The sequence below is a fragment of the Syngnathoides biaculeatus genome, chromosome 7 (assembly GCF_019802595.1).
Source record: "Syngnathoides biaculeatus isolate LvHL_M chromosome 7, ASM1980259v1, whole genome shotgun sequence".
In the NCBI taxonomy this organism is placed as follows: domain Eukaryota; kingdom Metazoa; phylum Chordata; class Actinopteri; order Syngnathiformes; family Syngnathidae; genus Syngnathoides; species Syngnathoides biaculeatus.
The window spans coordinates 30,657,319-30,680,830 of NC_084646.1; the positions used below are offsets into that span (position 1 = coordinate 30,657,319).

At 43.9% G+C, this 23,512-nt stretch overlaps 1 non-coding gene across 1 annotated transcript; it reads right to left on the minus strand.

Moving 5' to 3' along the window:
- Positions 1-20,449: 20,449 nt before the first annotated feature.
- On the minus strand, positions 20,450-20,522 carry trnas-gga (transfer RNA serine (anticodon GGA)). Its single transcript has one exon. It is a non-coding gene; the product is annotated as a tRNA-Ser (tRNA).
- Between the last annotated feature and the right edge of the window lie 2,990 nt (positions 20,523-23,512).

Consider the following 23,512-nt stretch of genomic DNA (forward strand, 5'->3'; position numbering starts at 1 on the left):
CCACCAAAAAGCCATAGTCCCTATATAACAGGGTTCAGATCCCGGCCCTGGCTGTGTGGAGTTTGTATGTCGTCCCTGTGCTTGCTTGGGTTTTCTCTGGGCACTCTGGTTTCCTCCCACATTGAAAAAACATGCATGGTAGGTTAATTAAAGTCTCAAAATTCCTCATAGGTGTGAGTCTGAATGTGGATGGTTGTTTGTTTACAGCTGGGCTAGGCTCCAGCACTCCCGGGACCCGTGTGAGGATAAGCAGCTCATAAAATGGATGGATGAATAAACATTCATGGAAGGATGGAAATAGATATGGAAAGAGAGCGAGCGAGAGAGAGAGGGAGAGAGGGAGACAGAGAGAGAGAGAGAGAAGAGAGAGAGAGAGAGAGAGAGGAGAGAGAGAGAGAGAGAGAGAGAGAGACCTAAGATGTGTACAGAGATGGGTATTAACACTATATTTGTTGCATTTACTCAAGTAATAGTTTTGATAAAACTGTACTTTTCAGAGTACTTTAAATGCACTGTAGTTTTTATTTTTATTTGGGTATTTATGTGAAGGAGGATCAATACTTTTTCTCTCTTACAATGATCGACATGCTGTTCACTGCTTTAATTTATCCACTCTTTCGGGTACACATCTTTTTGGATTCCATCTTTGTTTTCTGCACAGCTTTCCTGTTGGTCCAATTAATCATGAAAACTAATCTCATTGAACTCCCATTCACCAGTCAGACAACACAAAGCAGTCACATGAATGTGCACGTAGGCTTCACGAGCCAATCAAAATTATTCATTTTGTGGGGGGCCGGTGTCAGCCACGTGACTGTTTACTTTACAGAATACGAAAAACAACAAGAACAACAGCAGACCTCCGGCAACATGAAAAGCTTGAATTGCGTCTTCCTAAACTTGGATATTTCAGCCGAATTCTAACTTGAGAAAACATCTTGGGGTAAGTTGCTGATGTTTTTCCTGTTGTTTTGGCCGTGGTTGTGACAGAAGTAGCTTATGGTGTCGTGTACACACACAGGAAACTGTTTATTGTCAAAGGCAGACTAAGGGATAGGACCCAAATGCAAGACTACAGAGATTACGTAAAATCCAAGAAGAGGATTTTAATAAGCTGAGGTTGGTACACAGGCAGGCAGTCCAAAAGGGAACTGTATCCAATCCGTGAGGAAAATGGCAAGGTCAAAAAACAAGGCAGAGTCTAGTTTACTATGTGTCAAGAATTTGAAACAAGGAACGCTGGAACATGATGACAATGTACAATGAACTGGCAACAAACAAAGAGACAAGCGTTATATATGCATGGAATAATTACACACAGAGATGGCACAGGTGGGAACGGCAGTCCCAGGAGCAGGTGCATATGAGGCAGAGGAATGAGCATGCCCATGACAGTAACCCCCCCTGCTCCCACAGCAGAGCCTCAGGATGAACAGAATTAAAGAGGGGTCAAGTATAAACAGAGATGAGATCCATGAATGCTCCTCAGGACCATAGCCCTCTCAGTCCACCAGATACTGCAGTACTCTCCCCATATAGAGAGAAGACAACAGCCGCCTCATCAAGAACACGGAACCCCTGTCCACAAACTGGGGGGAAAGAGGGGGACTGGAAGGCAGGACTAATGGGAGTCCTAGGCTAGCTTGAGCAGGCTGATGTGAATAATTGGGTGAACCTGCATAGATCTCGGGAACGTCAACTTCATGGTAACTGGGTTGATAACTTTAGCAACAGGGAAGGGCTCAACTAATCTGGGAGCGTGCTGTCGGGCCTCACCCGAAGAAGCAGATGCTTAGAAGCCAAACCCACTGACCCACTCTGTAGTTTTGGGCCGGTGTCCGCTGATGGTCTGTTTTGGTCTTGTAGGGCCGCCCCCAGTGAAGTATCATTTGCCAGGCTTGCTCCCAGGTCCTCCTGCAGTTTCTCACGCATGCCAACGCAGAAGGTACTGTTGACTTGGGGGTTATGGCAGGAAGTAGAGTAGGTTGATCAAGATGCACGACATGAAAACAAAACAGACCAGTAGTTGCAGAGGGGAGAGTATTTTGTAAGAACTCCACCCAAATCAGATTCTAACTCCAGGAATATGGTTATAGGAAAACTATGGGATCAGGTGGGTGAGAGGCTGCGCTGCGGAACCAAAACTCTTGGGATTCAAAAAATGTTTCCCCACTAACGCCATGGATGGCACAGAGGATGACATGCTGTGGAAGCAAAATAGGATCACTGTTCATGAATTCAGGAGGCACCAGAACTGGACCAAGTCACCAAAGGTAGCTACGATGGATATTTTTCAGATTAGAGATGAGCCAGATGTTGAAAAAGAATGAGATGAGATGAGAAATGAGAAAAGTATCTCTACAGGTTGGCCAGACAGAGGTATAGAGATGGGAAGGCAGGCAGCAAGTGCAACAGGTAAAGGTGATTAAGGATTGCGATGGAAATATGTTGACTGGTGCCACTAGTGTGCGAAGTAGATGGAAAGAGTACTTCGAGAAGTTAACGAATAAAGAAAATGGGAGAGAAGGTAGAGTAGAAGAGGCGAGCGTGAATGACCAGGAAATGGCAATGATTAGTAAGGGGAAAGTTAGAAAGGCACTGAACAGAATGAAAAATGGAATGATAGTCGGTCCTGTTGACATACCAGTGGAGGTATGGAAGCAATTTGGTGAGGTGGCTGTGGGGTTTTTGAGCAACTTATTCAACCACATTGTGTCTTTGTAGACCTAGAGAAAGCCTATGACAGAGTTCCAAGAGAGGAACTGTGGTACTGCATGCACAAGTCTGGTGTTGCGGAGAAATTTATGTTAGAATAGGACAGGAAAGGAAAGGAATGAAAATTATCTAAAGCAAAACAGAATATATGTGCATGAATGTGAAAGGCGGAGGAGGAAGAGTGAAGCTCCAGGGAGAAAAGATAGCGAGGGTGGACGACTTTAAATACTTGGGGTCAGGAATACTGTCAAGTCAACTAACAGGAAGAGCACCTGCCCCCCAGATCTGCAGGGGGCAGAGAAACCTCAACCACACAACTCTTCAAACTTCCTGTCAGAGGCCGGGGGCGGCCAGATTGCTCATAGACATTATGTGAGCTTGTGTGGAACAACGGAAGCTTACCAGCAAAAGGAATAAATCACTAACAACTGAAGCAACCAAGAAGCAACTAAAAAACCCAAAGGCACCCCTCAATTTTCAGTCAGACGCAATCAACCTCCAACCACCCTCTAACCACCATAACCATCAATAAACTGTGAAAAGAAGAAGATTTGAGTTGTTCATGTGTTTGAAGACCAAGGCCCTTTTCAAGTTGGGGCAAAGAACTGAGGGAGTTAAAGACAACTTGACAAATACAGACCAATGGAGAGTGTGGTAAGGAAGTGAAGAAAGGGGTCCAAGTGGGGTGGAACAGTTGGCGGAAGGTGTTTGGTGTTCTATGTTACAGAAGAGTGTCCGCTAGGATGAAGATAGAAAAAGATGACACACTGTGGTGACCCCTAACGAGACAAGCTGCAAGGAAAAAAAGATGAGCCTGATGTTGCTTTTGAAGTCTTGGCTAAGGATATGTAATGTCGAGGATAAACTACACTATGCACAAACGTTTTATGCACAAATATTTAATGCAAAAAAAGTCAAACAGTGTTATTTATTTAAGACTGTAATATGTGGTATTAACAGTATTCATAAAATGTTATGCCATCATTGAGCATTTATTTTCGTTGGTTGAGTGATTCTGTTCTGACAATTACAGGCACCAGGACAAGTGTGTCCTGTGGCCGGTCCCGAGATTATATTTAGGCTACATCAGCACGTGCACAATGATTATTATTAATGATTGTTGTACATGATTGTTTTTTGAAAAACAATACAAGCAAATTGGTGGTGCGCATTGTACATTGGTTGAAGAGTTTTCCTAACTTTGTAGGTCAACCTTGGGGGTGCGCATTATACTTCAGGATGCATTATACTCGAGAAATTACAGTATGTTTCTGAAACCTAGCCAATGACAGTACCTTTGTTACACCTTCCTCAGATTAAGAGCTGATAAGCAAAACCAAGTAAATTTACTTATATAGCACATTTAATTGACCATCTTAGCTCAATGTGCTTTACATGACTAAAAGCATTTGAACCTTCTTCTTTTCCTTTCAGGTTGCCTCATTAGTTGTCGCCACAGCATGTCATTTTTAACATCTAAGCCTATCTCTTGGATCTTCCTCTCGAACACCTACTGTCCTCTTGCCTTCTCTCACAACATCCACCAACCTCTCTATTCCTCTTCTCTATTTAGCACACTACTGGCAACAGTCAACTCATTTCCATCTCTATCCTTAATCCAGGGATGAGAATCCAAGGTTTTGATAGTTTTTGGGTGGAACATTCTGTAAGGTTTTAACTTCATATACACCCAGTGGGAAGGGCCCCCTTTGTTATTCTATCAGGCCCCTTTCACCATCCCTGGGTTGTCTTGTCACGCCCCTCTTAGCTCACTCAAAATAGGGCAAGGCGCCCGCAAACTCAACTGTCACTTCCCTTTACATCAACGGCCAACAGGTGCATCCTGTAAATATAATGTCAAACTTGTGTTCAGTTTCACTCTAGTTTTTAAGCAATAGCGGTAAATGTATCAACATTCTTGTGAATACAATTCTCTCATGCATTCATCAGGCTTGTTCTCGTTGGTCGCACATCGTGTGTTGCCTTGTCTGAGAGAGACAGTCATACACAGGTTATATTCTTATCACAAAGCAGTTTCAAAGCATCATATTCTTCACTAATGGTTAAATGGAAAAATAGTGATGAAAAAAAATAAGATCAGTTGCTTTTAACATCCTGTGTGGTAACTCAAGGGTGTCACAGGTTTCCTGTTGAGCAACTCAGCGATGCTGCAAACATCCTGTTTGTCACTTGCAGGCAGCTGTACTCCGCCGTTGAAAAACCGTTGAAAACCGCAGGGTGTGAACAGCTGCTGAAACCCATCCTGTTGATGTCTTTATGTCAAAAACAAGATGTGAATACAAAGATATAAAAATAATTGGGTTTTTAATGTTACTGATTTTGGTATATGTATGTAATACAAAGATATGAAAATAATTGGGTTTTCAAGGTTACTGACCTTGGTACATGTATGTAATGCGCTGAGATGCTAAGTGGGAAGGCTACGTTTATTAGAGAGACCTTTGCTGTTCTGGTGATCCAGTCAAGTATAATTTGGTTTGGCGACATCTGGTGTTCAATTTAAGAGTTGGTTCTAGGGCTCAGCTCAACACATGAACCCGAGTCACACAAGCCAATTACTATCAATTTGTTCCATTGCTATTCGTGGCATGACAACTTACTTGACACACTTAAATATTTTGATGTACTGAAGGATAATGCCCACGAATGGGTTAAAATTGGAAAGAAAAACGATACGATAAAAGTACAATTTAAAACATTGCACAGTGCAATAAATATAATTGGTTGATTGTGGGTGCAACTGTTGTCTGTCTCCATGTGCCCTGCAATTGGCTGGTGATCCCCATAGCTCAGTGGTTAGCGCATTGGTTTGGTAAACCAGGGGTTGTGAGTTCATTTCTCACTGGGGCCTCTACTTCCCAAGAGGGGTTGCATCAGGAAGGGCATCCGTCATATAAACTGTGCTAAAAAATATGAAAGTTCATCTGAGAAATCATGCTGTGGCGACCCCTAACGGGACAAGCTGAAAGAAACTTACTTACTAAGAACATACTAACTTACAGGCAGCACAATGGAACATCTGGTTAGATCGTTGCCCTCACAGTTCTCAGGACCACAGTTCAAACCCAAGTCCTGCCTGTGTGGGGTTTGCATGGTCTCCCCGTGCCTGCGTGGGTTTTCTCCGGGCACTCCAGTTTCCTCCCACATCTCAAAAACTCGCATTAATTGGAGACTATATACTACCTCTAAGTGTGATTGTGAGTGTTGTCCGTCTTCATGTGCCCTGCAATTGTCTGGCAACCAGTTCAGGGTGTACCCTGCCTATTCCCTGAGGATAGCCTGGGATAGGCTCCAGGACTCATACAACCCTTGTGAGAAAAAGCAGCTCAGAAAATGAATGGATGGATAAATACTTGAAAAAATGTAAAATGTATAAGAGACCCATAAACTCTACAAAAATACATTCAAGGGGAATTGTTTATGTACATATGAAAAGCAATTCCCAAAAATTATACAACGCTCAACCAAAATACAGATGATCATCATGTCCATCTCCTTCCGTCAGGTAGGCGCTACCAATCAATCCAAATAAAAACTAGCAGGCATTCAAACATTTTTTCCCTCTTGCAATTAAGTCATTAAATTTTGATCAGCGAACTTACTATTTTCTGCCTTGTGGCGTTGTTGGGAAACACCCTCACATCCTGATGGTCCAATCAGTATTAATATAAGTACTATATATTTTACACAATCGCACAATTTGTCACCTTAAACTGCACCCTTTGCACAGTTGTCATAACACTGGTCTATGACGGTCAACCGCAAACAGGTAAGGGCACGCTGTATAAGATTAACATAATGTAAGGGGTTGACGCACTCTAAATGTTATCAAACTGCATTTTTGCACAACTGTGAATCTTATCAGGAATAGTCTCCTATTAATTGAATGGCTATTGTTCTTCATTCTTGTTAGTTCTTCTCCGTACTCAACATGAATGTTGTACCAAGGCGGCACCAACTGCTGGAGAAAAATTCCCAATGCTACATACTTTGGCCATTAAAGCTTATTCTGATTCTGATCAGAAGCTGAAGAGTTTGCCAAAGACAAATCAGACATTCTAGAGTGATAAAGACATGAGCAAGAGGCGGTTTGGGGTCAGGCTCCGCCGAGACATGAGCAAGAGGCAGCGACAGATAAAGATCCACCGAGACATGAGCGACAGACAGCTCACGGTCAGGCAAGAGATGAGCAAGAAATGGCTCGTGGTCAAGCTCTGCTGAGACCTGAGGGCGAGGCAGCTTTGGGTACGGTACCGCAGAGACAGGAGCGAGAGGTGGCTGTGGTCAAATACCGCTAAGACATGAGCAAGAGGTGGCTTGGGGTCAGGTAACGGCAAGAATTGAGGGAGAGCCAGCTGCGGTCAGGAACCGGCGAGACATGAGCGAGAGATGGCTAAAGGTTAAGCACAGACGAGGCATGAGCGAGATACAACTAAGCGCCATACACTGAGACATGAATGAGTGGAGGCTCAGGGTCCACCGAGACATGAGCGAGAGGCGGCTTGGGGTCAGGCTCCACCGAGAGATGAGCAACAGGCAGTTCAGTGTCAGGCTCCACTGAGACATGAGCAAGAGGCGCTTGGGGTAGGGCAGGGCTGAGACATGAGAGAGACGCAGCTGATGGTCAGGTACTGCAGAGACGTGACTGAAACATGGCTGCCGCTATCTCTGACTGTATTCTTTCAAGAACCACTCATTCAATATTTAAATACAAACCCAATTCCAATGAAGTTGGGGCGTTGTGTTAAGTAAATATAACATACTATGAATCGTAACACACAACATGTTGATGATTAAGTTGACCATGCTGCAATTTCCAGAGAGAAGAATTTCTTGAGGGAGTTTTGGCTTGCATTCATGAAGATGAAAATCATGTGACCTTAATTTTCCATGTTTAAAGACATTAATATATTTACACAAGATGGCAGTCTCCCTTGAATGCCCAATAGATGAAAGAAAGCATAGATTCTTCTTCTTTTCCTTTCGGCTTGTCCCGCTAGGGGTCGCCACAACGTGTCCTCTTTTTCCATCTAAGCCTATCTCGTGCATCTTCCTCTCTAACACCAACTGCCCTCATGTCTTCCCTCACAACATCCATCAACCTTCTCTTTGGTCTTCCTCTTGCTCTTTTGCCTGACAGCTCCATCCCCAGCACCCTTCTACCAAAATATTCACTCTCTCGCCTCTGGACATGTTCAAACCATCGAAGTCTGCCCTCTCAAAACTTGTCTCCACAACCTCCAACTTTGGCTGCACCAATCACAACTCTCTCTCTGTCTGGGATGCTCAGAATGCAGGATGCGAGATCGGCAAGATGGCGCCGACCGATGTTGCAGCCTTCGGGATGTTCTTCCTGGTACTGTTTGTGTTTTTGTGGTTTTTGGGCGTTTCGAGACTCAAGTGCACAAGAAAGGAATTGTTAACTATCAGAGAGTCTTCTACGGACTTTTTTTTCATCAACTCTCACCAGTTCGTTGAATCTTTTCCCGGAGTTGCGAGTCAGCGCCCTCTTCAAAGCCTCATGATGAAGAGGGACGCGAGCCAGTACACAAAGTCCGCCTGTGAAAGAGGAGACATCGTCTAAAGCTTCTGATGATCCATCTTGCAAACCTACGCTCTTGAGCCAATAACGTGGATGAACTTCAGCTTCTGATTAAGACATGCAAAGACTTTGGACTTTCTGCGGATCTGTGCTTCACGGAGATTTGGCGTCCCCAACAACGGCATCACTCTCCCGGCTTCCACCTTCATCATCTGGACTGTGTCGCTGAGCTAACACGGAAAACGAAAGGCTGTGGAATATGCTTTTATATCAACAACAAATGGTGCACGGACGTTACACAGCTCAGCAAACACTGCAGCCCACTTTTAGAGTCGCTGTTTTTGAACTGTAAGCCGTTTTATTCACCACATGAGTTCACATCTTTCATTTTAGTCGGTGTTTACATTGCACCTCAAGCCAGCATGAACACAGCATTGAGAACGCTCATCGAGCAGATAAGCGAGATAGAGAAAAAAAACACCCAGATTCGCTGCTCATTATCCTAGGAGATTTTCACACAGTTAAACTTAACCACGAACTCCCTAAATATAAACAGCACGTAAAATGTCCAACGAATAAATAACAAATAAATAAATAAATAACAAATAACACTCTAGGTCATTGTTATACATCCATCAAATATGCATATCGTGCAATTCCTCGCGCACCCATTGGCTCCTCTGATCACTGCTTGCTATACTTAAGACCAGCATACAGGCAAGCACTTAAATGTGCAAAGCCTTTAGTAAAATCAGTTGAAAATTGGACCAACAAGGTCAAATTAAAACTTAAAAGCTGCTTTGACTGTACAGACTGGAGTGTCTTCTCGAAAATTCAGCACGCAGCATAGATGAATACATGGATATTGTTACCGGATATGTCAGTTTCTGTGAGGTGTGTGCCCCAACAAAATCCTTTCGTGCGTTCAGTAACAAGAAGCTGTGGTTTTCAGCCAGACTTAGGGAACTCCGCCAGGCTAAAGAGATGGCATATCGCAGTGGGGACAGGGCCCGCTACAATTGCACTAGAAATCAGCTGACAAAAGAAATTAATATTGCAGAGAGACTATAGAGTTAAAAATATCTCAGCGCTAATGACTCCAAATCAGTTTGGCACGGTCTACAATCACTCACTAACTACAGTGAAGAAAGTAAGTATTTGAACACCCTGCTATATTGCGTGTTCTCCCACTTGGAAATCATGGATGGGTCTGAAATATCATCGTCGGTGCATGTCCACTGTGAGAGAGATAATCTAAAAAGAAAAATCCAGAAATCACAATGTATGATTTTATTTGTGTGATACAGCTGCAAATAAGTATTTGAGCACCTGTCTATCAGCTAGAATTCTGACCCTCAAAGACCTATTAGTTCGCATTTAAAATTCCACCTCCACTCTATGTATTATCCTGAATCAGATGTACCTTTGTAAGGTCATTAGGTGCATAAAGACACCTGTCCTCCCCATACAATCAGTAAGACTCGAGCTTGTAACATGGCCAAGACCAAAGAGCTGTCCAAAGACACCAGAGACAAAATTGTACAACTTGACATAGCTGGAAAGTGCTATGGAGAAATTGGCAAGCAGCTTGGTGAAAAAAGGTCCACTGTTGGACCAATCATTAGAAAATGGAAGAAGCTAAACATGACGGTCAATCTCAATTGGAGTGGAGCCCCATGCAAGATGTCACCTCATGGGGTCTCAATGATCCTTAGAAAGTTGAGGAATCAGGCCAGGACTACATGACAAGACTTGGTCAATGACCTGATAAGAGCTAGGACCACTGTTTCCGAGGTAACTGTTGGTAATACAATAAAACGTCATGATTTGAAATCATGCATGGCACGGAAAGTTCCCCTGCTTAAACCAGCACATGTCAAGGCCCGTCTTAAGTTTGCCAATGACCATTCGGATGATATAAACGAGTCATGCAAGAAAGTGTTATGGTCTGATGAGACCAAAATAGAACTTTTTGGTCATAATTTCACTGACTGTGTTTGGAAAAAGACGAATGATGAGTTCCATCCCAAGAACACCATCCCGACTGTGAAGCTTGGGGATGGTACATCATGCTTTAGGGTGTTTTTCTGCACATGGGGCAGGACAACTGCACTGTATTAAGGCGAGGATGACCACGGCCATATATTGTGAGATTCTGGGGAACAACCTATTTCCCTCAGTCAGAGCATTGAAGATGGGTCGTGGCTGGGTCTTTCAACATGATAATGACCTGAAGGACACAGCCAGGAAAACCAAGGAGTGGCTCCGTAAAAAGCATATCAAGTTTCTGGTGCAGCCTAGTCAGTCTCCAGACCTAAACCCAATAGAAAATCTTTGGAGGGAGCTTAAACTCTGTTTCTCAGCGACAGCCGAGAAACCTGTCTGATCTCGAGAAGACCTGTTTGGAGGAGTGAGCCAAAATCCCTCCTGCAGTGTGTGCAAACCTGGTGAACAACTAAAGGGAAGGTTTTATCTCTGTAATTGCAAACAAAGGTATACTGTAACAAATGTTAACATTGTATTTCTCATTTTCTCACTTTTTTGGAGCTGTATCACACAAATAAATCATTTCAAAAAATCATACATTGTGATTTCTGGATTTTTCTTTTTAGATTATCTCTCTGATAGTGGATATGCATCTACAATTCAAATTTCAGACCCCTCCATGATTGCTAAGTGGGAGAACTTGCAATATAGCAGGGTGTTCAAATCCTCATTTTCTTCACTGTAATTAGTCCTTTGGTGTTAATGTGCAATGGTTCTGTGCATAGGGCCATTGAACTTTTGCTTATCTCGTATTGTCTCAACAATTGATACTTCACCAAATGAATGCATGTTTACATTTTAATGGAGGCAAACATATTATAACAAGTGTTACAATATGAGACAGGAAAGCACGTTAAGCCTTAGAAATTTGAAGCAGTTACACTGTTGTTTTCATGCTGACGTGAAAAAGCATGATAAAGCTGGCAGATCACAGAGAATTCATTCAAGCACTATACGTTAAAGTTGTGTGTGCGTGTGTGTAGCGCCTCAATTTGCAGTATGTGTGGGAGTGTTATTGAGAGATATTTATAATTCTGGGTGTCAGCTCCTCTCAGCTCCCTAAGCAAGAGACATTGGAGGGAAACTGTAAAACCCTTTCATAGCAATCTAATATCATCCCATAATACACACATGCAAACAAGCCTCCCACCACATACACACACACATTCCCGCAAAAACATACGGTTTCAAACCATGTATTGCATTTGACAACAGTCAAAAATAAATCTAACCAGATTGCTCATGATTTTATTATCATTTTTTATTTCTCTCAAGATTGTTGATGAGGGAAATTTTATGTGGCTTTCACTAATCGACATGTAAATGAGAGCAGGTATACTGGATATTAATTCAAAATTTTCCTGTCAAGTGCCTTCATGCAACAAGAAATACTGTACTGCATTTATATTTAGTCAAAATGAAAATGAGGCTTTTAATTCTCTTGGCACCTCTCAGCGACACTTCTGTACAAGACGTCAACATATGGCAAATGATAACTAATAACTCCCTGTGGAGTTGACAACCATTTTATTTTCTGCACCAATTTTAGAAGTATATGAAGTCACAATGGGCTTTTAAGTAGGATTATGGTCATCCTGATGGGCTATACAACAGGTTTTTTTTTCTCAAGTGAAAGACAAAAAGGATGTTATACAAACTCGTCAGGAAATCCATGTCCTCAATTGGACATGCTCATATTTCTATCTGTTCAGTGTATACTGTATATAGTAGTGCATATAAATCAAGGGCAGTCAAAAATTAACAAGCTCAATTTCATTTTACCTACTAATAACTGACATTTTTTTCTAGATAATTTAAAGCCTCTTATTGTAAAGCATATGGGAAATTATGTCATTTTTAGATGTTCAGCAAAAGCAGAGAGATGTGATTTCATTTGTTGCTTTGAATGGGGGAACCACGACTATACATTTTCAAAAGGTTGAAAAATGTGTATGCAAAAGCTGTTATAGGCTACAGCACAGTCAAAATGTGGCTGTCCAGGCTCAAAGGCAAAGCACAAAAGTTTGCTTTGAATGACATCTGTGAATTGCAAAGGAGATCGTCAATCATCCATCCACCCATCCACCCACCCATCCATCCATCCATCCATCCATCCCCTTAGCTTCTTATCCTCACAAGGGTCGTAGTGAATGCTGGAGCCTATCCCAGCAGTCAACGGGCAGGAAGCAGGGTACACCCTGAACTGGTTGCCAGGCAATCACAGAGCACAATGACACAAACAGCCACACTCACAATCACACCTAGGGGCAATTTAGAGTGTCCAATTAATATTGCATGTTTTTGGTATATGGGAGGAAACTAGAGAGCCTGGAGAAAACACACGAAGACAGGAGGAGAACTTGCAAACTCCACACAGGCGGCTCCGGGATTGAACCCGGGACCTCAGAACTGTGAGGCCAGCGCTTCTCAGCTGCTTCACCGTGCCGCCAGCTTGTCAATCAAATCAATGATCAAGCACTTTTCAAAAGAAATGCATCTTAAAGTGCTTTATAGTGAATAACAATGCCTTCCTACCACTCTCCCACACAGATACATACATGTGGGTTCACCCTAACCAAGACAACCATAACCTTCCATACTGAGTAAACCCATTGAGCACCATCAGATTCTCCGTCACGGTTGGTCTTAGAGGAAAGAGATCTTCATGTGGTGTTCCTGGGCCTAGCAAACCCCTTTGACTCAGTACCTCATAATCTTCTGTGGACAGCACTTGACTATTTCAAGGTCCTAGTGGTGCTTACAACCTTGGTTAGGGCCCACTTCAAGTATATCCAGCTCTGTGTTGCAACACCAGGGTACACCACTGCATGGCAGCACCTGAACATGGGAATCAAGGTTGGGTGTACCATCTCCCCGCTGCTATTCGCCTTGGCCATGGAGGTCATCCTCCGAGCCTCTCACTGGGTGGTTGGGGGACAGCAAATAAGACCTGGGGTGAGGCTGCCTCCAGTCAGAGCCTCCTTGGATGACCACACTTACCACAACCAAAGCTTGCATTGCACGATTGTTAAAAATGCTCCAGGAAAACATTGAGCTGGCTCCATGAAGATCAAGGCGAATAAATCTAGAAGCATCTCCATCATCGAGTGAAAATTGTCAAACCTCTACTTTCACATTAGTGTGGAACCAATTCCAACTGTCTCAGAGAAGCCTGTGAAGAGCTTAGGCCAGTGGTTACGACGCCTCTCTTAAGGACAAAGAGCAAGTAGAGCAGCTCAGAAATGAGGTGGCCAGTGGCCTGGAAAGAATCGACAGAACTCTGCTTGCTGGGAAGTTGAAGCTCTTGTGCTTGCAGTACAGGTTACTTCAACGACTCCTTTGGTAACTAACCCTCTATGAGATCCTACTCTCAAAGGTGGAAAAGCTGGACAGACTGATCAGCTCATTTGTGAGGAAGTGGCATGGCCTTCCAGGTGCCAATGGAAACCTTCACATGTCCTTTAAAACCCACTTAAGATTATATGTCACTGTGTTGACACAGCTTCAGATTCGACCTCCAGGAAGACCGTGACCACGGCAACACAGACCCGTTAAGGGACTGGTCCTCGAATTCTCTAACTGGGATCTGAGGGTTCCAAGGGACAAGAAGATGTCTTGGTAAGAACAATTTTCCTATGGGGCATAAAAAGAGTGAATGTCAACATGAAAACCATGCGTCGCAGTCTACACGAAGGTACTGTGTAGGACAAATAAACAAGGGCATATTCGTGTGCACTTAAATTGCGTGGACTGAAAAAAGGACAGACTCGTGTGTACAATTAAATTCCGTGAAAAGTAAGGAGGCGGGACTCGTGTTGCACACTTAAATTCTGTGGAAATAAACAAGGGCGGACTCATGTACATACTTAATTTCTGAGTTAAATAAAATAGTCTGCATAAAATAAAACTGCAGTGTAAACCGGTAGAAGATTTAGGCACACCAAACAAGGGTATTGAACAGTCACCCTCTCTATTATACAAAACAGCAACCGTAGTACACCCTAGGTCAAGGGTGCCCAATGCGTCGAGACAGTTTTGGTTGATAGCGACGGCGCACCGTGAGAAAAAAAAAGACATCAGCCGTATTTTTCTGACGTTTAATACAGGAAAAACCCCTAGTCAGTAAGTCCCCCCCCCCCCCCCCTCAATTTAAGGCCTTGCATAAGAATTCTTATCAAACATGAGTATGGATGCTGAAGTAAGGAACACAAAAATTTTCGTACAGAATGTGGGCGGACTTTTTTTCATGATGTCATTTTCGAAGTGCGTTTACTCATCTTCCAGTGTAGTGAAATATGGAGCGATAGTTTTGAACTGTTTATGGAAAATACGACACCGAGATTCCGTCAAAAAGCAAGCTGAGAATGAGAAAAGTGAACGAACTAAAATCCCAATTGGTCACACAGCAGTCACTTTTCACACAATATAGTTCAACAGCGAAAGCCACCACCATTGTTCCGATCTTTTAAAAATAAGGCGGAAATATTATCCATCCATGCATTCATTCATTTTCTTCACCACTTATACTCACGAGGGTTGCGGGGAGTGCTGGAGTCTATCCCAAATGTCAACGGGGATGAGGCAGGGTACACTCTGAACTGGTTGCCAGCCAATCGCAGGGCACATTGAGACAAACAGCCGCACTCACAATTACACCGAGGGGCAATTTAGAGTGTCCAATTAATATTGCATGTTTTTGGAATGTGGGAGGAAACTAGAGTGCCCAGAGGAAACCCACGGAGCCATGGGGAGAACATGCAAACTCCACACAGGCAGGTCTGGGATTGAACCCAGGACCTCGGAACTGCGAGGCCAATGCTTTGCCAGCTTTCCCACCGTGCCGCCCATGGAAATATTATCGTCAATAAAATCTCTGCAGCTGGAAAGGAGTACAGTCACACGGTGCTGTGAAGCCACAGTTGATGTGTGGAAGGACATCAAACATTATGAGTGTTTCTCACTGCAGTTGGATGAATCCACTGGTGTGAGTTACACAGCGCAGGTGTGCATTTTCATTCGTATGGTGTTGAGTGATCATCAACGTAAACTCAGACAGTTACAAAAAATGTTTTGGGTTCACTATGTTGTGTTGTGCAATATTGGCTCATGCGGTTATGCAAGGCACACAAACATACATTTATACATAAAGAACTCTCAAAATACTTTAAAATAAATAGGTTTTACATTTTGTAGTGGGTACATCTTTGCGGGTTGGTCATTCTATTTCATTATTGGTCGTTCTAAAAAATAAAAATAAAGAGGTCAGCCCCCCCTCCCACCCAGTCGATCGTGAGAGGCTGGATGCTTGAAAAGTAGATCTTGTGGTGAAAAAAAAGTCTGGGATCCCCTGCCCAAGGTGTAGTGTCTTCTTTTCCTTTCGGCTTGTCCCATTAGGGGTCGCCATAGCATGTCATCTTTTTCCATCTAAGCCCATCTCTTGCACCTTCTTCTCTCATACCCACTGTCCTCATGTCCTCTTTTCCTTTCGGCTTGTCCCGTTAGGGGTCGCCACAGCGTGTCATCTTTTGCAATCTAAGCCTACCTCCTGCATCTTCCTCTCTAACCTCAACTGCCCACATGTCTTCCCTCACCACATCCATAAACCTTCTCTTTGGTCTTCCTCTCGCTCTTTTGCCTGGCAGCTCCATCCTCAGCAGCCAACCACCAATATACTCACTCTCTCGCCTCTCAACATGTCCAAACCATCGAAGTCTGCTCTCTCGAACCTTGTCAGCAAAACATCCAACTTTGGCTGTCCCTCTAATGAGCTCATTTCTAATCCTATCCAACCTCGTCACTCCGAGCGAGAACCTCAACATCTTCATTTCTGCTACAGTTCTGCTTCGTGTTGTTTCTTCAGTGCCACCGTCTCTAATCCGTACATCATGGCCGGCCTCACCACTCTTTTGTAAACTTTGCCCTTCATCCTAGCAGAGACTCTTCTGTCACATAACACACCAGACACCTTTTGCCAGCTGTTCCAACCTGCTTGGACCCGTTTCTTCACTTCCTTACCACACTCACCATTGCTCTGGATTGTTGACCCTAAATATTTGAAGTCGTCCACCCTCGCTATCTCTTCTCCCAGGAGCCTCACTCTTCCACCTCCACTTTTCTCATTCACGCACATATATTCTGTTTTACTTCGGCTCATCTCCATTCTTCTCCTTTCCAGTGCATGTCTCCGTCTTTCTAATTGTTCCTCTGCATGCTCCCTGCTTTCACTGCACATCACAATATCATCTGCGAGCATCATGGTCCAAGGGGATTCCAGTCTAACCTCATCTGTCAGCCTATCCATTACCACTGCAAACAGGAAGGGGCGCAGAGCTGATCCCTGATGCAGTCCCACCTCCACCTTAAATTCCTCTGTCACACCTAAGGCACACCTCACCATTGTTAAGCTGCCATCATACAAGTCCTGTACTATTTTAACATACTTCTCTGCCACACCAGACTTACGCATGCAGTACCACAGTTCCTCTCTTCGTACTCTGTCATAGGCTTTCTCTAGATCCACAAAGACACAATGTAGCTCCTTCTGACCTTCTCTGTACTTTTCCACTAGCATCCTCAAGGCAAATAATGCATCTGTGGTACTCTTTCTAGGCATGAAACCATACTGTTGCTCGCAGATACTTACTTCTGTACTGAGTCTAGCCTCCACTACTCTTTCCCATAACTTCATTGTGTGGCTCATCAACTTTATTCCTCTATAGTTCCCACAGCTCTGAACATCCCCTTTGTTCTTAAAAATGGGAACTAGAACACTTTTCCTCCATTCTTCAGGCATCTTTTCGCCCGCTGGTATTCTGTTGAATTAGTTGGTCAAAAACTCCACAGCCATCTCTCCAAATTGCTTCCATACCTCCACCGGTATGTCATCAGGACCAACTGCCTTTCCATTTTTCATCCTTTGTAGTGCCTTTCTGACTTCCCCCTTACTAATCATTGCCACTTCCTGGTCCTTCACACTTGCCTCTTCAACTCTTCCTTCTCTCTCATTTCCTTCATTCATCAACTTCTCAAAGTATTCTTTCCATCTATTTATCACACTACCGGTACCAGTCAACACATTTCCATCTCTATCCTTAATCACCCTTACCTGCTGCACATCCTTCTCATCTCTATCCCTCTGTCTGGCCAACCTGTAGAGATCCTTTTCTCCTTCTTTTGTGTCCAACCTGGTGTACATGTCTTCATATGCCTCTTGTTTAACCTTTGCCACCTCTACCTTTTCCCTACGTCGCATCTCGATGTACTCCTTTCGACTCTCCTCAGTCCTCTCAGTATCCCACTTCTTCTTTGCTAATCTCTTTCCTTGTATGACTCCCTGTATTTTAGGTTTCCACCACCAAATCTCCTTCTCCTCTTTCCTAACAGAAGACACACCAAGTACTCTCGTGCCTGTCTCTCTGATTACCTTGGCTGTCGTTGTCCAGTCTTCCAGGAGTTTCTGCTGTCCACCTCTTTCCGAAAGGCCGCGCAACATTCTTCCTTTCTCAGCTTCCACCACGTGGGTTCTCTGCTCTACCTTTGTCTTCTTAATCTTCCTACCCACCACCAGAGTCATCCTACACACTACCATCCTATGCTGCCGAGCTACACTCTCCCCTACCACTACTTTACAGTCAGTAACCTCCTTCAGATTACATCGTCTGCACAAAATATAATCCACCTGCGTGCTTCTACCTCCGCTCTTGTAGGTCACTATATGTTCCTCCCTCTTCTGGAAATAAGTGTTCACTACAGCCATCTCCATCCTTTTTCCAAAGTACACCACCATCTGACCCTCAAAGTTCCTTCATCTATTTCCTTCCAGAATTTCTCTTTCAATTCTAGGTCACATCCTACCTGTGGGGCATTGTCGCTAACCACATTATACATAACACCCCCAATTTCAAATTTTAGTCTCATCACTCAATCTGATACTCTTTTCACCTCTAAGACATTCTTAGCCAGCTCTTCCTTTAAAATAACCCCTACTCCATTTCTCTTCCCATCTACTCCGTGGTAGAATAATTTAAACCCTGCTCCTAAACTTGCAGCCTTACTACCTTTCCACCTGCTCTCTTGGATGCACAGAATATCAACCTTTCTCCTAATCATCATGTCAACCAACTCCTGAACTTTTCCTGTCATAGTCCCAACATTCAAAGTCCCTACACTCAGTTGTAGGCTCTGTGCATTCCTCTTTTTCTTCTGACGATTGATCCGGTTTCCTCTTCTTCTTTGTCTTCGACCCACAGTAGCTGAATTTCCACTGACGCCCTGCAGGTTAGCAGTGCTGGGGGCGGGCGTTGTTAACCCGGGCCACGACCGATCCAGTATGGGATTCTTTAGATGATTGCTCATATTTGTTTGGCACAGTTTTTACGCCGGATGCCCTTCCTGACGCAACCCTCTGCATTTATCCGGGCTTGGGACCGGCCGACAGATTGCACTGGTTTGTGCCCCCAGAGGGCTGCATTACTGTCCTCATGTCCTACTTCACAAAATTCATAAACCTTTTCTTTGGTCTTCCTCTCGCTCTTTTCCCTGGCTGCTCCATTCTAAGCACCCTTCGACCAATATACTCACTTTCTTGCCTCTGAACATGTCCAAACCATGTAAGCTTGCTCTCTCTTACCTTGTCTCCAAAACATCCAACTTTGGCTGTCCCTCGGATGACCTCATTTCTAATCCTATCCTCTCTTGGTACTCTGTCATAGGCTTTCTCTTGGTCTACAAAGACACAATGTAGCTCCTTCTGACCTTCTCTGTACTTTTCCACGAGCATCCTCAAGGCAAATAATGCATCTATGGTACTCTTTCTAGGCATGAAACCATACTATTGCTCGCAGATACTACTCTTTCCCATAACTTCATTGTATGGCTCATCATCTTTATTCCTCTGAAGTTTCCACAGCTCTGAACATCGCCTTTGTTCTAAAAAATGGGGACTACCACACTTTTCCTCCATTCTTCTGGCATCTTCTCTCACGCCAGTATTCCATTGAATAAGTTTGTCAAAAACTCCAGAGCCACCTCTCCATATAGCTTCCATAACTCTTTCCATTTATCATTCTGTTCAGTGCCTTTCTAACTTCTTCTCTTCTTCTTCTTTTCCTTTCGGCTTGCCCCGTTAGGGGTCGCCAACCTGTAGAGATCCTTTTCTCCTTCTTTCGTGTCCAACCTGGTGTACATGTCTTCATATCCCTCTTGTTTAGCCTTTGCCACCTCTACCTTTGCCCTATGTCGCATCTCAATGTACTCCTTTCACCTCTTCTCAGTCCTCTCAGTGTCCCACTTCTTCTTCACTAATCTCTTTCCTTGTATGATATTCTGGGGTTCCACTACCAAGCGTCCTTCTCCCCTTTCCGACCAAAAGACACACCAAGTACTCTCCTGCCTGTCTCTCTGATTACCTTGGCTGTCGTAGTCCAGTCTTCCGGGAGCTTCTGCTGTCCATCGAGAGCCTGTCTCACCTCTTTCCGAAAGGCTACACAACATTCTTCCTTTCTCAGCTTCCACCAGATGGTTCTCTGCTCTTACCTTTGTCTTCTTCATCTTCCTACCCACCACCAGAGTCATCCTACACACCACCATCCTTTGCTGTTGAGCTACACTCTCCCCTACCACTACTTTACAGTCAGTAATCTCCATCATCTGGACAAAATATAATCCAACTGCATGCTTCTACCTCCGCTCTTGTAGGTCACTATATGTTCCTCCAACTTCTGGAAATAAGTGTTCACTACAGCCATCTCCATCCTTTTTGCAAAGTCCACCACCATCTGTCCCTCAAAGTTCCTTTCCTGGATGCCGTACTTACCCATCACTTCTTCTTTGCCCCTGTTTCCTTTACCAATATGTCCATTACAATCTGCACCAATCACAACTCTCTCGCTGTCTGGGATGCTCAGAACTACTTCATCTAGTTCCTTCCAGAATTTCTCTTTCAACTCTAGGTCACATCCTACCTCTTGGGCATAGCCACTAACCACATTATACATAGTGTGTGTTTCTTTCGGCTTGTCCCTTTCGGGGTCGCCACAGCGTATCATCTCAGATGAACACATATATATGTTTGGCAATATTTTTACGCCGGATGCCCTTCCTGACGCAACCCTTCTCAGGGAGTGTAGGCCCCAGTGGGATACGAACCCACAACCCCTGGTTTTCCAAACCAGTGTTCTAACTACTGAGCTATGGGGCCAGACTAACCACATTATACATAACACCCTCAATTTCAAATTTTAGTCTCATCATTCGATCTGATACTCTTTTCACCTCCAAGACATTCTTAGCCAGCTCTTCCTTTAAAATAACCCCTACTCCATTTCTCTTCCCATCAACTTCATGGAAAAAAAAATTAAACCCTGCTCCTAAACTTGTAGCGTTACTACCTTTCCACCTGCTCTCTTGGATGCACAGAATATCAACCTTTCTCCTAATCATCATGTCAACCAACTACTGATCTTTTCCTGTCATAGTCCCAACATTCAAAGTCCCTACACTCAGTTGTAGGCTGTGTGCATTCCTCTTTTTCTTCTGACGATGGAGCCGGTTTCCTCCTCTTCTTTGTCTTCGACCCACAAGAGCTGAATTTGCACTGAAGCCCTGCAGGTTAGCAGTGCCGGGGCCGGGCATTGTTAACCTGGGCCACGACCGATCCGGTATGGGATTCTTTAGATGAACGCTCATCTTTGTTTGGCACAGTTTTTACGCCGGATGCCATTCCTGACACAACTCTCTGCATTTATCCGGGCTTGGGACTGGCCTACAGATTGCACTGGTTTGGGGTTAGGCTGCATTAGTGCCTTTCTAACTCCCCCCTTACTCATCATTGTCACTTCCTGGTCATTGACTCTTGCCTTTTCTACTCTTCCTTCACTCTCATTTTAACCCTTTCCTTGTATGACTTCCTGTATTTTCGGGTTATACCGCCATGTCTCCTTCTCCCCTTTCCTACCAGAAGGCACCCCAAGTACTCTCCTGCCTGCCTCTCTGAGTACCTTGGCAATAGTATTCCAGTCTTCCATCTCGAGCCTGTCTCACCTCTTTCCGAAAGGCCACACAACATTCTTCCTTCCTCAACTTCCACCACCTGATTCTCTGCTCCACCTTTTTTTCTTCTTAGTCTTCCTACCTGCTACCAGTGTCATCCTTCAAACCACCATCCTATGCTGTCGAGTTACACTCTCTCCCACCACAACCTTACAATCAGTAGCCTCCTTCAGATTACATCGTCTGCACAAAATATAATCCACCTGCGTGGTCCTACCTCTGCTCTTGTAGGTCACTCTATATTCCTGTCTCTTCTGGAAATAAGTGTTCACCACTGCCAATTCCATCCTTTTTGCGAAGTCCACCACTATCTGACCCTCAAAGTTCCTTTGCTGAATGCCGTGGTTACCCATCACTTCTTCATCGCCCATTTCCTTTACCAATATGTCCATTACAATCTGCACCACTCACAACTCTCTCGCTGTCTGTGATGCTCAGAACTACTTCATCAAGTTCCTTCCATAATTTCTCTTTCAACTCTTGGTCACATCCTACCTGTGGGGCATATTCGCTAATGACATTATACATAACACCCTCAATTTCAAATGTTAGTCTCATTACTCGATCTGATACTCTTTTCACCTCCAAGACATTCTTAGCCAGCTCTTCCTTTAAAATAACCCCTACTCCATTTCTCTTCCCATCTATTCCATGGTAAAATAATTTAAACCCTGCTCCTAAACTTCTAGCCTTCTTTTGTTAGAAGAACTTGCCAGATGGTATAATAATTTGTGCAAATACATAATAAACAGGAGGGAAATGTTAGAATTGTTGTTAATATATTTATTATGGACTTGACATTAAGACAATGGGTGTTAGAGAGGAAGATGCACGAGATAGGCTTAGATGGAAAAAGATGACACACTCTGGCGACTCCTAACAGGACAAGAGAAAAAGGAAAAGAATAAGATTTATTACGGACTTGCAACAAAGCCAAAGTATCATCCTTGTTTCCAACATTCTTTGCTCACAGGAATGCAGCCAGACAAAGTATCATCCTTGCTTCAAAGAGTCTTGTTCACAGCACAAGCCCCAACACACAGGCGCATTAGGTGTCTACTCCTAATCTTCCAAAAAGTGGCCAACAACAACTTCATCAACGCACACACATCGTTATCAAATAATGTGCATTTGTTTACTTGCTTGCTCTCATCTCTTTTTTGACCTTGTGTGTTTATGGCAATAAAGAAAGAGTACGCTGTTTCAGAACGTGTTTGAAGACTGTAACTGGCCTGTCTCTCACATCCTCATGATCAGAAAGACAATTTCTTGTCCCTGTTTTTTGTGCATTAGTCCATCCAGCAAATTAGGTAACAAACTGAACAATATGTGTTTTGTGTACTTAGACGAATCCTGATTTTCTCCCCAGATGAAAAATCCCATGTCAGGCACATTCAAGCTATGCTACAGCAGTTGTTACATCATGACCTGTATGTCAAGGCGGAAAACTGTGAGTTCCACCAAACCTCCGTATCATTCTTGGTTTTTTTTCTTAGCAGAGGGGGAGATTCACATGGATCCCCCCAAGATTGAAGCCGTTCTTCATTGGCTCACTCCGACTACTTGCAAGGACGTGTAGTGGTTTATTGAGTTTGCCAACTTCTACCGGAAATTTATTCGAAACTTCAGTACAGTTGCACCCCCATTACATCCACTAACCTTGCCCCAGAGTTCCTTTGATTGGAACCCGCCACGCCAGGCGGGCTTCCATAAGCTCAAGGCCAGCTTTACCTTTGCTCCGGTCCTCACCTTGCCCATTCCCGATCAGCAGTTTGTCATCAAGGTTTGCTTCGGTTTCAGAGATACGGGCGGTCATCTCACAGACGAGTCCCATGGCCGGGAGATTACACTGCTTCTCATTTTTATCTAAAAAACTGACTCCAGCAGAATGAAATTATGCTATTGGAGACCGAGAACTTTTAGCAATAAAGGCAGCTATGTCAGAATGGAGCCATTGGTTAGAGGGGGCTCAGGTTCCGTTCTTGGTATTAACCGACCACAAAAACCTGGAATATCTCAGGTCAGCCTAAAGGCTTAATGCCAGGCACACTAGGGGGGTACTCTTCTTCCCGGGGTTTTGCTTCTTGATGTCCTGTCGGCTGGGAACCAAGAACGGGAAACCCGATGTGCTGTCATGCG